This window comes from Dendrobates tinctorius, unplaced genomic scaffold (assembly GCF_039654945.1).
Source record: "Dendrobates tinctorius isolate UK_male_01 unplaced genomic scaffold, ASM3965494v1 ptg000151l, whole genome shotgun sequence".
Lineage (NCBI taxonomy): Eukaryota > Metazoa > Chordata > Amphibia > Anura > Dendrobatidae > Dendrobates > Dendrobates tinctorius.
In genome coordinates, this window is record NW_027361818.1 from 8,188,231 (window position 1) to 8,203,191 (window position 14,961).

A 14,961-nucleotide genomic window follows, 5' to 3' on the forward strand; every position below is an offset into this window, starting at 1 on the left:
GGAGTGGTACTGTGCAGTGTGTATATACAGGAGGAGTGGTACTGTGCAGTGTATATATACAGGAGGAGCGGTACTGTGCAGTGTATATATACAGGAGGAGTGGTACTGTGCAGTGTATATATACAGGAGGAGCGGTACTGTGCAGGGTATATAGACCGGAGGATCGGTACTGTGCAGTGTGTATATACAGGAGGAGTGGTACTGTGCAGTGTATATATACAGGAGGAGCGGTACTGTGCAGTGTGTATATACAAGAGGAGTGGTACTGTGCAATGTATATATACAGGAGAAGTGGTACTGTGCAGTGTATATATACAGGAGGAGTGGTACTGTGCAGTGTATATATACAGGAGGAGTGGTACTGTGCAGTGTATATATACAGGAGGAGTGGTACTGTGCAGTGTATATATACAGGAGGAGCGGTACTGTGCAGTGTATGTATACAGGAGGAGCGGTACTGTGCAGTGTATATATACAGGAGGAGCGGTACTGTGCAGTGTATATACAGGAGGATTGGTACTGTGCAGTGTATATATACAGGAGGAGCGGTACTGTGCAGTGTATATATACAGGAGGAGTGGTACTGTGCAGTGTATATATACAGGAGGAGCGGTACTGTGCAGTGTATGTATACAGGAGGAGCGGTACTGTGCAGTGTGTATATACAGGAGGAGCGGTACTGTGCAGTGTATATATACAGGAGGAGCGGTACTGTGCAGTGTATATATACAGGAGGAGTGGTACTGTGCAGTGTATATATACAGGAGGAGTGGTACTGTGCAGTGTATATATACAGGAGGAGTGGTACTGTGCAGTGTATATATACAGGAGGAGTGGTACTGTGCAGTGTGTATATACAGGAGGAGTGGTACTGTGCAGTGTATATATACAGGAGGAGCGGTACTGTACAGTGTATGTATACAGGAGGAGCGGTACTGTGCAGTGTATATACAGGAGGAGTGGTACTGTGCAGTGTATATATACAGGAGGAGTGGTACTGTGCAGTGTATATATACAGGAGGAGCGGTACTGTGCAGTGTGTATATACAGGAGGAGTGGTACTGTGCAGTGTATATATACAGGAGTGGTACTGTGTAGTGTATATATACAGGAGGAGTGGTGCTGTGCAGTGTGTATATACAGGAGGAGTGGTACTGTGCAGTATTTATATAGGAGGAGTGGTACTGTGCAGTATATATATAGGAGGAGCGGTACTGTGCAGTGTATATATACAGGAGGAGCGGTACTGTGCAGTGTGTATATACAGGAGGAGTGGTACTGTGCAGTGTATATATACAGGAGGAGTGGTGCTGTGCAGTGTATATATACAGGAGGAGCGGTACTGTGCAGTGTGTATATACAAGAGGAGTGGTACTGTGCAATGTATATATACAGGAGAAGTGGTACTGTGCAGTGTATATATATATACAGGAGGAGAGGTACTGTGCAGTGTATATATACAGGAGGAGTGGTACTGTGCAGTGTATATATACAGGAGGAGTGGTACTGTGCAGTGTATATATACAGGAGTGGTGCTGTGCAGTGTATATATACAGGAGGAGCGGTACTGTGCAGTGTATATATACAGGAGGGGTACTGTGCAGTGTATATATACAGGAGGAGTGGTGCTGTGCAGTGTATATACAGGAGGAGTGGTGCTGTGCAGTGTGTATATACAAGAGGAGTGGTACTGTGCAGTGTATATATACAAGAGGAGTGGTACTGTGCAGTGTATATATACAGGAGGATCGGTACTGTGCAGTGTATATATACAGGAGGAGGGGTACTGCAGTGTATATATACAGGAGGAGTGGTACTGTGCAGTGTGTATATACAGGAGGAGCGGTACTGTGCAGTGTGTATATACAGGAGGAGCGGTACTGTGCAGTGTATATACAGGAGAAGTTGTACTGTGCAGTGTATATACAGGAGGAGTGGTACTGTGCAGTGTATATATACAGGAGGAGTGGTACTGTGCAGTGTGTATATACAGGAGGAGCGGTACTGTGCAGTGTATATACAGGAGAAGTGGTACTGTGCAGTGTATATACAGGAGGAGTGGTACTGTGCTGTGTATATATACAGGAGGAGTGGTACTGTGCAGTGTGTATATATACAGGAGGAGCGGTACTGTGCAGTGTATATATACAGGAGGAGTGGTGCTGTGCAGTGTATATATACAGGAGGAGTGGTACTGTGCAGTGTATATATACAGGAGGAGCGATGCTGTGCCGTGTATATATACATGAGGAGTTGTACTGTGCAGTGTGTATATACAGGAGGGGTGGTACTGTGCAGTGTATATATATATATATATATATATATATATATATACAGGAGGAGTGGTACTGTGCAGGGTATATATACAGGAGGAGTGGTACTGTGCAGTGTGTATATACAGGAGGAGTGGTGCTGTGCAGTGTATATATACAGGAGGAGTGGTACTGTGCGGTGTATATATACAGGAGAAGTGGTACTGTGCAGGGTATATATACAGGAGGAGTGGTGCTGTGCTGTGTATATATACAGGAGGAGTGGTACTGTGCAGTGTATATATACAGGAGGAGTGGTGCTGTGCAGTGTATATATACAGGAGGAGTGGTACTGTGCAGTGTATATATACAGGACAGGAGGAGTGGTACTGTGCAGTGTATATATACAGGAGGAGCGGTACTGTGCAGGGTATATAGACCGGAGGATCGGTACTGTGCAGTGTGTATATACAGGAGGAGTGGTACTGTGCAGTGTATATATACAGGAGGAGCGGTACTGTGCAGTGTATATATACAGGAGGAGTGGTACTGAGCAGTGTATATACAGGAGGAGTGGTACTGTGCAGTGTATATATACAGGAGGAGTGGTACTGTGCAGTGTATATACAGGAGGAGCGGTACTGTGCAGTGTATATATACAGGAGGAGCGGTACTGTGCAGTGTATATACAGGAGGAGCGGTACTGTGCAGTGTATATATACAGGAGGAGCGGTACTGTGCAGTGTATATACAGGAGGAGTGGTACTGTGCAGTGTATATATACAGGAGGAGCGGTACTGTGCAGTGTATATATACAGGAGGAGTGGTACTGTGCAGTGTATATATACAGGAGGAGTGGTACTGTGCACCGTTTCAGAGATCCGATAAGGTGTTCGCCGTAATGGGGCATGATTCCCGGTGTCCACCTCATGAACCGCTAACTCCGTCCTCCCAGGACGGTTGGTGAACACGGGCCGGAAGAGTTCCAGGGTGGCCATCAACTGCAACCGCTGGGACACGGTGAGCGAACCACTTATCTCCATGTCCTCAATGGACCCATTGGCCTTGGCCTGGGCCAGCATGTCCAGGAGGGAATCTTCCTCCCCATCCTCTGGTAGATTGCAGACCGGTAGGATGCAAGCTTCACGTTCGTAGTGCGCCTTCAGCATGTTGACGTGAAAGGCCTTGCGCCTACCCCGAGCATGGTCAAGCGTGACCACGTAGGTGACCGGGTTGAGCTGTTGGTGGACGACGTACGGGCCTTCCCAGGCTGCCTGAAGCTTATCCGTTGGTACCGGGACCAACACCCACACCTTTTGACCCACCTGGTAGGTCCGCTCCCGGGCGTTCTGGTCGTACCAGTGCTTCTGGTCAGCCTGAGCCTGCGTCATGTTGTCATGCACCAACTGCGTCAAGGTCTGCATCTTGTCACGGAAGCGCATGACATAATCCACGATGGACACTTCTGTGGGGTTTGGCTCATCTTCCCAGGATTCTCTTATCAACCCAAGGGGTCCCCGGACTCGCCTGCCATACAGGAGCTCGAAGGGGGAGAACCCGGTCGAAGCCTGCGGAACTTCTCTGTAAGCGAACAGCAGGTGTGGGAGGTACCGCTCCCAGTCGCGCCCTTGGGTCTCAACCAGTATGCGGAGCATCTGTTTGAGGGTACCGTTGAAACGTTCACACAAACCGTTAGTCTGTGGGTGATACGGACTCGATACCAGCTGCGTCACCTGCATTTTCTCACAGAGAGCCTCCATTAGGCGAGACATGAATTGGGGCCCTTGATCGGTAAGCATCTCCCTGGGAAATCCTACTCTCGAAAAGATGGTCACCAGTGCGTCAGCCACCTTATCTGCCCTGGTTGAAGACAGAGCTACTGCCTCTGGGTACCGGGTAGCGTAGTCTACCACGGTGAGAATGTATCGCTTTCCGGAGCTGCTGGGGACGGACAGCGGTCCTACAATGTCCACCGCGATTCTCTGGAAAGGCTCCTCTATCACCGGCAAAGGAATAAGGGGAGCCTTAAGAGCAGGCCCCGCCTTACCCACTTTTTGACAGGTGGCACAGGAGCGGCAGTAGTGTGTTACATCTGTCCCCATCTTGGGCCAATAGAAGTGTTGAGACAGCCGTGCCTTTGTTTTGCTGATCCCCAAGTGTCCAGCGAGTGGAATCTCATGGGCAATCCGCAACAACTCAGTTCTGAACTGATAGGGGACGACCAGCTGTCTTTCCCTCAACCACTCCTTTTTAGGATCTCCGGGTACTGTCTCCCGGTACAACCTTCCTCGTTCCCAGAACACCCTCTCCTTATCAGACTTGGAGGTGGGCGTCTCGGCGAGACCTCTCAATTTCTCCAGGCTGGCATCTGAGTGCAGAGCAGCCTGGAACTCCATGCTGGAGGCTGCCAGAAGTGACGTCAGGGTCCCCTCTTTACTGGGACCCTCTGGAACCGGCTCTGGGGTCACCTCTGGTTCAGTCTCTCCTGTAGCAGCAGAGGGTCCAGAAGACAGTGCGTTACCTGCGATCTGGGCACTCTGACTGCGTGTGACAGCTGCTATGTATGCTGTCTCCCTGGGGATTTCTGCAGACCCACCAGCTGGTGCTGCCCTGGGCTCTACCTCCCCATCCACCCCCAACACTTCAGGAGCAGTGCTACTTATGGGCCAGTTACCTTCCTCGGTGGCACTGGTCAGCTGCATGGCATTACCTTCCTCATGGTCCCCATGCACCTCCCCATTTCCTTGAGCACCGTTGCTTACTCCTGCCAGGGGTTCCTCAGCCGTCTCACTCCGCAGAGTGACGGGGCTGAGCACTTCGGTACCTGTGGACACATCTACCGCTTCAAAGAAAGGGTTAACGGGTTCAGTCGGCACAGATACATCAACATCATCATCATCCTTCCTAGGAGAAGAATGGTTATCAGTTTGCTTTGGTACATTCACATCAGCATCGTACCTGGGGAAAGAATGGTTGTTAGTTGCATCATTACTCATCAAGGCATTAGCAGGTAACACATTCAGTTTCCCATCATCAACATCATCAGGGTTAACGTTACCCTTATTATCAGTTTGGGGAAGGGTGTCAGGGACATAGTATGCAACCATCCTCCCCAAGTCAGTCCCCAATAAAACATCAGTGGGCAAATTTTCAGACACTCCCACCTCCCTCAACCCGCTCCCGGCACCCCAGTCAAGAAAAACTCGTGCCACTGGCAAGGGACAACGGGTGCCTCCAATCCCGGTGACAGTCAGGGTTTTCCCCTCAACAAACTCTTCAGGGGCCGCCAGTCCAGGACGGATGAGGGTTCGTTCAGCCCCGGTGTCCTTGAGGCCTGTAGCAAGACGGGCCCCCACCTGAACAGGTTGAACGTTGTCGTCAGCCCTCCCAACCACACCTCCCACCAAAAGAACAGAGGCATTGGGCCCGGGGGCCTTGGCTGGGGGGTTCTTCGGCCTGTTCGGACAGGTGTAAAAGAAGTGACCAGGCCGCTGGCAGTGGTGACACAGGCGACTGTCAGTAGCCGGCCTGTTGTTGGCAACAGGGACCGGGCCTCCGGAGGGACGGCTAGCTGGGGCATTGGGGTTGGTTGCTGGCTTACCCCCTTTCCAGCTGGTGGCGACTGGCCTCCGCGTCTCGGGCTTCCGGTTGGCCTCGTGGTTGTCGGCGATCTGCGCCGCTTTGTCCGCGTTCGTTGGTTCGCGGTCCAGGATGAACTGTCGGACCTCAGCTGGGCAGAGATGCAGGAACTGGTCTTTGATCATCAGGTCCCGTAGCTGCTCAAAGGTTTCAACGGACAGTCCATGGATCCACTGGTCAAAGTGGGTCCTGAGTCCTTGCACCACATCACTGTAGCTATCGTGTGGGCCACGTTGGAGGTGTCGGAACTTCTTTCGGTATACCTCAGGTGTCAGCCGGTATTTGGCGATCAGCGCCTGCTTTATGGCGTCATAGTCGTCATCGGCTTCTGGCGGAAGAGAAGCAAATGCCTCCAGGGCTTTGCCTTTTAGCCCTGGGGTCAAGTACCTTGCCCATTGGTCTCTAGGCAGCTGGTACTGTCTGCAGGCTTTCTCAAAGGCTCGCAGAAATGTGTCCAAGTCCCCGTCCTTTTCCATCACGGGAAAATGCTCTGGCCGGGGTTTAGGAGTCTGGACGCTGCTGGGCTCACGGCTTCGGGCTGTGAGGGCATTCCCACCCCGCTGGAGTACCTCCAGTTCATGGGCCCTCTGCGCCTGGCGCTCGGCTCTCTCAGCCTCAGCTTGGCGCTCAGCTCTCTCCGCCTGGCGCTCGGCTCGCTGCTCTGCTCTCTCTCGAGCTTGCTGGATCAGCCTCACCCGCCCATCACTGTCTTCGGCGGGGAGTTCGTCCAAGGCCATTTGCAGATAGGGGTCCACCCCGTTCTGGTTGAATGTGGGGCCAGCGCTCAGGAGTGGAGCCTCTGCTGCAGCCCCATTGCAACTTGGGCCAACTTCTGCGCTCGCTGGATTCTGGTCGTTGTCCAGCTGCACTAGAGCCGCGATCATTTGAGCTCTGTTTTTGTTTGTGGCGTCAAGGCCTTGGTACGTGCATAACGCAGCAAGAACTTCCTTTGTCTGCCGGGTGTACCAAGGTTCTCCTTTTGCCGCCATGGTTGCCAAATAAAAGATAGAAAAAGAAAAACGAAGAAACGGGAGGGGGATACTTGCAAGTACACACTAATGTCTCAGGACTAGTAACCACTGAGTCTGTTCTCCAAAACCTATGATGCAGGATTCCCGCAGGAACCGTGCAGGTTTTTAGTGAGAGGAATGATTGCTCAAACCAAATCACTAATGCTCTAGGATTATCCCACCGCGCTGCCACCAATATGTGACGAACAGCCCACCGCCGTTCGTCTACTTACGGGCGACACTAACGGGGGTCCCGCTGCCACCAAAACGCGACGGACAGCGGACCCTGTGTCACCACTATGTCACGATCCCACCACTGACACCGGTGTATCAGCGGACGGAGGGACGTGACACAATGCCGGCACACGGCTATCACAGGCGCAGTGGGGCTTATCTTAGTTATCCCACCACTGGCACCATGTGACAAAAATATCCAGCAAGCTAATCTCGCTCTACAATTTGCCGCAGGGGGAGTTTAATTTGGATGCCCCACCACTGCTATCAATCTTCCAAGTTCTGCGGGGATTTGTGTATATCCCACTTTCTCAGTTCCACTTTGGAACTCACAGCTCTCCGGCGCCCCCCTTACCCTCAGGTCAGTCAGGGAACTGCACCTAGGATAATTAGTCGCCGGACGGGCTGCCTGTTGTGAACCGGCAATTAGGCTTCTGCAGTAAGGGAATTATCAATGCTGTGGCTGAAGCCCCTTACTCAGCAATATAAGACCCTTCTAGACTGCCAGCAAGCCGTAATAGCCGTACACAACGCGCTGCCACCAGTCACGGTTACTTAATTCACAGTGTTAAATTAAGAGGGTCCGTGGCAAACCCCTTGAATTAGTAGCGATTATCTATCAAAGGCGTATAGTTCGATTCTTAGAGCATGGAGACAGATCTAAATAATTTCATTTATTTTCCGAAAGAGGACAGTGATTACAGATAAAAGTTGCTATAAAATTGAGACATAAAATATGTACAGTACAGGTATAAAATAAAAGTGGAGAAAACAAAGAGATTACACTCACAGTTCCATATTGTTCCTTAGGCAGACCATGCGGCTTTAAGGTGGGTGGAGGCGGAGCTGCACTTCTCCGCTCATTGGGATCCTTCTAGCACGACGACTTGAGCTGTTCTGAGCTGGTTCTGCCAGGGAATGCCTTATAGACTTTCCTATGTGACATCACAGAGAGGTGCATTCTGGGTTGATCCCACCTCTCTTATCCAAGTTATGTTTTGGCTACAAAACTTAGATTAGCTATAACTTTATGGGAGAAGCTGGTATGGACTCATCAGTGGTATCATGTTTCCCAGCGTAATGAGCCCATCAAGAAAACATCAAACATCTATGCGATATGACCGTCCATTTGGGCGCAAATCATATCTCAGGTTCTGGACATCCGAGAGTTTTGCAACAGGCACCACAGCGAAGCTGGGTCTGCTCGGATCGCAGAAATATGATTTTTATATTTCTGCTGGGTATGGTTTTCGCGGGACAATCCCTTATTGTTTTATTCAAACTCCTGGTTTCAAACAAAGAGTTTAGTTCCCGCACTTTTTTTCTCTTTCAGCTGAGAGAAGCCAAATGGTGTGAGGAAGATGGTCTAGCTAATTAACATTCCTGCTCTTCCAGAGGAAGTGGCAGGGTTGATAAAACCTGGGAGGAAAGAATTCCTACTACTGACAGTTTACAATGTCCTAGGATGGAGGATTTGTTAGCACATTGCAACAGAAAACATATCTTGCCGACATGGTACATCACAATGCTCTTCTGCCTACCTTGGTTGTAACGGGTGGCAATTTGAGTCACTGTTGCCTTTCTATCAGCTCGAACCAGTCTGCCCATTCTCCTCTGACCTCTGGCATCAACATGGCATTTCCGGCCACAGAACTGCCGCTCACTGGATTTTTTTTCTTTTTCGGACCATTCTCTGTAAACCCTAGAGATGGTTGTGCGTGAAAATCCCAGTAGATCAGCAGTTTCTGAAATTCTCAGACCAGCCCTTCTGGCACCAACAATCATGCCACGTTCAAAGGCACTCAAATCACCTTTCTTCCCCATACTGATGCTCGGTTTGAACTGCAGGAGATTGTCTTGACCATGTCTACATGCCTAAATGCACTGAGTTGCCGCCATGTGATTGGCTGATTAGAAATTAAGTCTTAACACACAGTTGGACAGGTGTACCTAATAAAGTGGCCAGTGAGTGTATATACAGGAGGAGTGGTACTGTGCAGTGTATATATACAGGAGGAGTGGTGCTGTGCAGTGTATATATACAGGAGGAGTCGTACTGTGCAGTGTATATATACATGAGGAGTGGTACTGTGCAGTGTATATATGCAGGAGGAGTGGTGCTGTGCAGTGTATATATACAGGAGGAGTGGTACTGTGCAGTGTATATATACAGGAGGAGTGGTACTGTGCCGTGTATATATACAGGAGGAGTGGTACTGTGCAGTGTATATATACAGGAGGAGTGGTACTGTGCAGTGTATATATACAGGAGGAGCGGTACTGTGCAGTGTATATACAGGAGGAGTGGTACTGTGCAGTGTATATACAGGAGGAGTGGTGCTGTGCAGTGTATATATACAGGAGGAGTGGTACTGTGCAGTGTATATATACAGGAGGAGTGGTGCTGTGCAGTGTATATATACAGGAGGAGTGGTGCTGTGCAGTGTATATATACAGGAGGAGTGGTACTGTGCAGTGTATATATACGGGAGGAGGGGTACTGTGCAGTGTATATATACAGGAGGAGTGGTACTGTGCGGTGTATATATACAGGAGAAGTGGTACTGTGCAGGGTATATATACAGGAGAAGTGGTGCTGTGCTGTGTATATATACAGGAGGAGTGGTACTGTGCAGTGTATATATACAGGAGGAGTGGTGCTGTGCAGTGTATATATACAGGAGGAGTGGTACTGTGCAGTGTATATATACAGGACAGGAGGAGTGGTACTGTGCAGTGTATATATACAGGAGGAGCGGTACTGTGCAGGGTATATAGACCGGAGGATCGGTACTGTGCAGTGTGTATATACAGGAGGAGTGGTACTGTGCAGTGTATATATACAGGAGGAGCGGTACTGTGCAGTGTATATATACAGGAGGAGTGGTACTGAGCAGTGTATATACAGGAGGAGTGGTACTGTGCAGAGTATATATACAGGAGGAGTGGTACTGTGCAGTGTATATACAGGAGGAGCGGTACTGTGCAGTGTATATATACAGGAGGAGCGGTACTGTGCAGTGTATATACAGGAGGAGCGGTACTGTGCAGTGTATATATACAGGAGGAGCGGTACTGTGCAGTGTATATACAGGAGGAGTGGTACTGTGCAGTGTATATATACAGGAGGAGCGGTACTGTGCAGTGTATATATACAGGAGGAGTGGTACTGTGCACCGTTTCAGAGATCCGATAAGGTGTTCGCCGTAATGGGGCATGATTCCCGGTGTCCACCTCATGAACCGCTAACTCCGTCCTCCCAGGACGGTTGGTGAACACGGGCCGGAAGAGTTCCAGGGTGGCCATCAACTGCAACCGCTGGGACACGGTGAGCGAACCACTTATCTCCACGTCCTCAATGGACCCATTGGCCTTGGCCTGGGCCAGCATGTCCAGGAGGGAATCTTCCTCCCCATCCTCTGGTAGATTGCAGACCGGTAGGATGCAAGCTTCACGTTCGTAGTGCGCCTTCAGCATGTTGACGTGAAAGGCCTTGCGCCTACCCCGAGCATGGTCAAGCGTGACCACGTAGGTGACCGGGTTGAGCTGTTGGTGGACGACGTACGGGCCTTCCCAGGCTGCCTGAAGCTTATCCGTTGGTACCGGGACCAACACCCACACCTTTTGACCCACCTGGTAGGTCCGCTCCCGGGCGTTCTGGTCGTACCAGTGCTTCTGGTCAGCCTGAGCCTGCGTCATGTTGTCATGCACCAACTGCGTCAAGGTCTGCATCTTGTCACGGAAGCGCATGACATAATCCACGATGGACACTTCTGTGGGGTTTGGCTCATCTTCCCAGGATTCTCTTATCAACCCAAGGGGTCCCCGGACTCGCCTGCCATACAGGAGCTCGAAGGGGGAGAACCCGGTCGAAGCCTGCGGAACTTCTCTGTAAGCGAACAGCAGGTGTGGGAGGTACCGCTCCCAGTCGCGCCCTTGGGTCTCAACCAGTATGCGGAGCATCTGTTTGAGGGTACCGTTGAAACGTTCACACAAACCGTTAGTCTGTGGGTGATACGGACTCGATACCAGCTGCGTCACCTGCATTTTCTCACAGAGAGCCTCCATTAGGCGAGACATGAATTGGGGCCCTTGATCGGTAAGCATCTCCCTGGGAAATCCTACTCTCGAAAAGATGGTCACCAGTGCGTCAGCCACCTTATCTGCCCTGGTTGAAGACAGAGCTACTGCCTCTGGGTACCGGGTAGCGTAGTCTACCACGGTGAGAATGTATCGCTTTCCGGAGCTGCTGGGGACGGACAGCGGTCCTACAATGTCCACCGCGATTCTCTGGAAAGGCTCCTCTATCACCGGCAAAGGAATAAGGGGAGCCTTAAGAGCAGGCCCCGCCTTACCCACTTTTTGACAGGTGGCACAGGAGCGGCAGTAGTGTGTTACATCTGTCCCCATCTTGGGCCAATAGAAGTGTTGAGACAGCCGTGCCTTTGTTTTGCTGATCCCCAAGTGTCCAGCGAGTGGAATCTCATGGGCAATCCGCAACAACTCAGTTCTGAACTGATAGGGGACGACCAGCTGTCTTTCCCTCAACCACTCCTTTTTAGGATCTCCGGGTACTGTCTCCCGGTACAACCTTCCTCGTTCCCAGAACACCCTCTCCTTATCAGACTTGGAGGTGGGCGTCTCGGCGAGACCTCTCAATTTCTCCAGGCTGGCATCTGAGTGCAGAGCAGCCTGGAACTCCATGCTGGAGGCTGCCAGAAGTGACGTCAGGGTCCCCTCTTTACTGGGACCCTCTGGAACCGGCTCTGGGGTCACCTCTGGTTCAGTCTCTCCTGTAGCAGCAGAGGGTCCAGAAGACAGTGCGTTACCTGCGATCTGGGCACTCTGACTGCGTGTGACAGCTGCTATGTATGCTGTCTCCCTGGGGATTTCTGCAGACCCACCAGCTGGTGCTGCCCTGGGCTCTACCTCCCCATCCACCCCCAACACTTCAGGAGCAGTGCTACTTATGGGCCAGTTACCTTCCTCGGTGGCACTGGTCAGCTGCATGGCATTACCTTCCTCATGGTCCCCATGCACCTCCCCATTTCCTTGAGCACCGTTGCTTACTCCTGCCAGGGGTTCCTCAGCCGTCTCACTCCGCAGAGTGACGGGGCTGAGCACTTCGGTACCTGTGGACACATCTACCGCTTCAAAGAAAGGGTTAACGGGTTCAGTCGGCACAGATACATCAACATCATCATCATCCTTCCTAGGAGAAGAATGGTTATCAGTTTGCTTTGGTACATTCACATCAGCATCGTACCTGGGGAAAGAATGGTTGTTAGTTGCATCATTACTCATCAAGGCATTAGCAGGTAACACATTCAGTTTCCCATCATCAACATCATCAGGGTTAACGTTACCCTTATTATCAGTTTGGGGAAGGGTGTCAGGGACATAGTATGCAACCATCCTCCCCAAGTCAGTCCCCAATAAAACATCAGTGGGCAAATTTTCAGACACTCCCACCTCCCTCAACCCGCTCCCGGCACCCCAGTCAAGAAAAACTCGTGCCACTGGCAAGGGACAACGGGTGCCTCCAATCCCGGTGACAGTCAGGGTTTTCCCCTCAACAAACTCTTCAGGGGCCGCCAGTCCAGGACGGATGAGGGTTCGTTCAGCCCCGGTGTCCTTGAGGCCTGTAGCAAGACGGGCCCCCACCTGAACAGGTTGAACGTTGTCGTCAGCCCTCCCAACCACACCTCCCACCAAAAGAACAGAGGCATTGGGCCCGGGGGCCTTGGCTGGGGGGTTCTTCGGCCTGTTCGGACAGGTGTAAAAGAAGTGACCAGGCCGCTGGCAGTGGTGACACAGGCGACTGTCAGTAGCCGGCCTGTTGTTGGCAACAGGGACCGGGCCTCCGGAGGGACGGCTAGCTGGGGCATTGGGGTTGGTTGCTGGCTTACCCCCTTTCCAGCTGGTGGCGACTGGCCTCCGCGTCTCGGGCTTCCGGTTGGCCTCGTGGTTGTCGGCGATCTGCGCCGCTTTGTCCGCGTTCGTTGGTTCGCGGTCCAGGATGAACTGTCGGACCTCAGCTGGGCAGAGATGCAGGAACTGGTCTTTGATCATCAGGTCCCGTAGCTGCTCAAAGGTTTCAACGGACAGTCCATGGATCCACTGGTCAAAGTGGGTCCTGAGTCCTTGCACCACATCACTGTAGCTATCGTGTGGGCCACGTTGGAGGTGTCGGAACTTCTTTCGGTATACCTCAGGTGTCAGCCGGTATTTGGCGATCAGCGCCTGCTTTATGGCGTCATAGTCGTCATCGGCTTCTGGCGGAAGAGAAGCAAATGCCTCCAGGGCTTTGCCTTTTAGCCCTGGGGTCAAGTACCTTGCCCATTGGTCTCTAGGCAGCTGGTACTGTCTGCAGGCTTTCTCAAAGGCTCGCAGAAATGTGTCCAAGTCCCCGTCCTTTTCCATCACGGGAAAATGCTCTGGCCGGGGTTTAGGAGTCTGGACGCTGCTGGGCTCACGGCTTCGGGCTGTGAGGGCATTCCCACCCCGCTGGAGTACCTCCAGTTCATGGGCCCTCTGCGCCTGGCGCTCGGCTCTCTCAGCCTCAGCTTGGCGCTCAGCTCTCTCCGCCTGGCGCTCGGCTCGCTGCTCTGCTCTCTCTCGAGCTTGCTGGATCAGCCTCACCCGCCCATCACTGTCTTCGGCGGGGAGTTCGTCCAAGGCCATTTGCAGATAGGGGTCCACCCCGTTCTGGTTGAATGTGGGGCCAGCGCTCAGGAGTGGAGCCTCTGCTGCAGCCCCATTGCAACTTGGGCCAACTTCTGCGCTCGCTGGATTCTGGTCGTTGTCCAGCTGCACTAGAGCCGCGATCATTTGAGCTCTGTTTTTGTTCGTGGCGTCAAGGCCTTGGTACGTGCATAACGCAGCAAGAACTTCCTTTGTCTGCCGGGTGTACCAAGGTTCTCCTTTTGCCGCCATGGTTGCCAAATAAAAGATAGAAAAAGAAAAACGAAGAAACGGGAGGGGGATACTTGCAAGTACACACTAATGTCTCAGGACTAGTAACCACTGAGTCTGTTCTCCAAAACCTATGATGCAGGATTCCCGCAGGAACCGTGCAGGTTTTTAGTGAGAGGAATGATTGCTCAAACCAAATCACTAATGCTCTAGGATTATCCCACCGCGCTGCCACCAATATGTGACGAACAGCCCACCGCCGTTCGTCTACTTACGGGCGACACTAACGGGGGTCCCGCTGCCACCAAAACGCGACGGACAGCGGACCCTGTGTCACCACTATGTCACGATCCCACCACTGACACCGGTGTATCAGCGGACGGAGGGACGTGACACAATGCCGGCACACGGCTATCACAGGCGCAGTGGGGCTTATCTTAGTTATCCCACCACTGGCACCATGTGACAAAAATATCCAGCAAGCTAATCTCGCTCTACAATTTGCCGCAGGGGGAGTTTAATTTGGATGCCCCACCACTGCTATCAATCTTCCAAGTTCTGCGGGGATTTGTGTATATCCCACTTTCTCAGTTCCACTTTGGAACTCACAGCTCTCCGGCGCCCCCCTTACCCTCAGGTCAGTCAGGGAACTGCACCTAGGATAATTAGTCGCCGGACGGGCTGCCTGTTGTGAACCGGCAATTAGGCTTCTGCAGTAAGGGAATTATCAATGCTGTGGCTGAAGCCCCTTACTCAGCAATATAAGACCCTTCTAGACTGCCAGCAAGCCGTAATAGCCGTACACAACGCGCTGCCACCAGTCACGGTTACTTAATTCACAGTGTTAAATTAAGAGGGTCCGTGGCAAACCCCTTGAATTAGTAGCGATTATCTATCAAAGGCGTATAGTT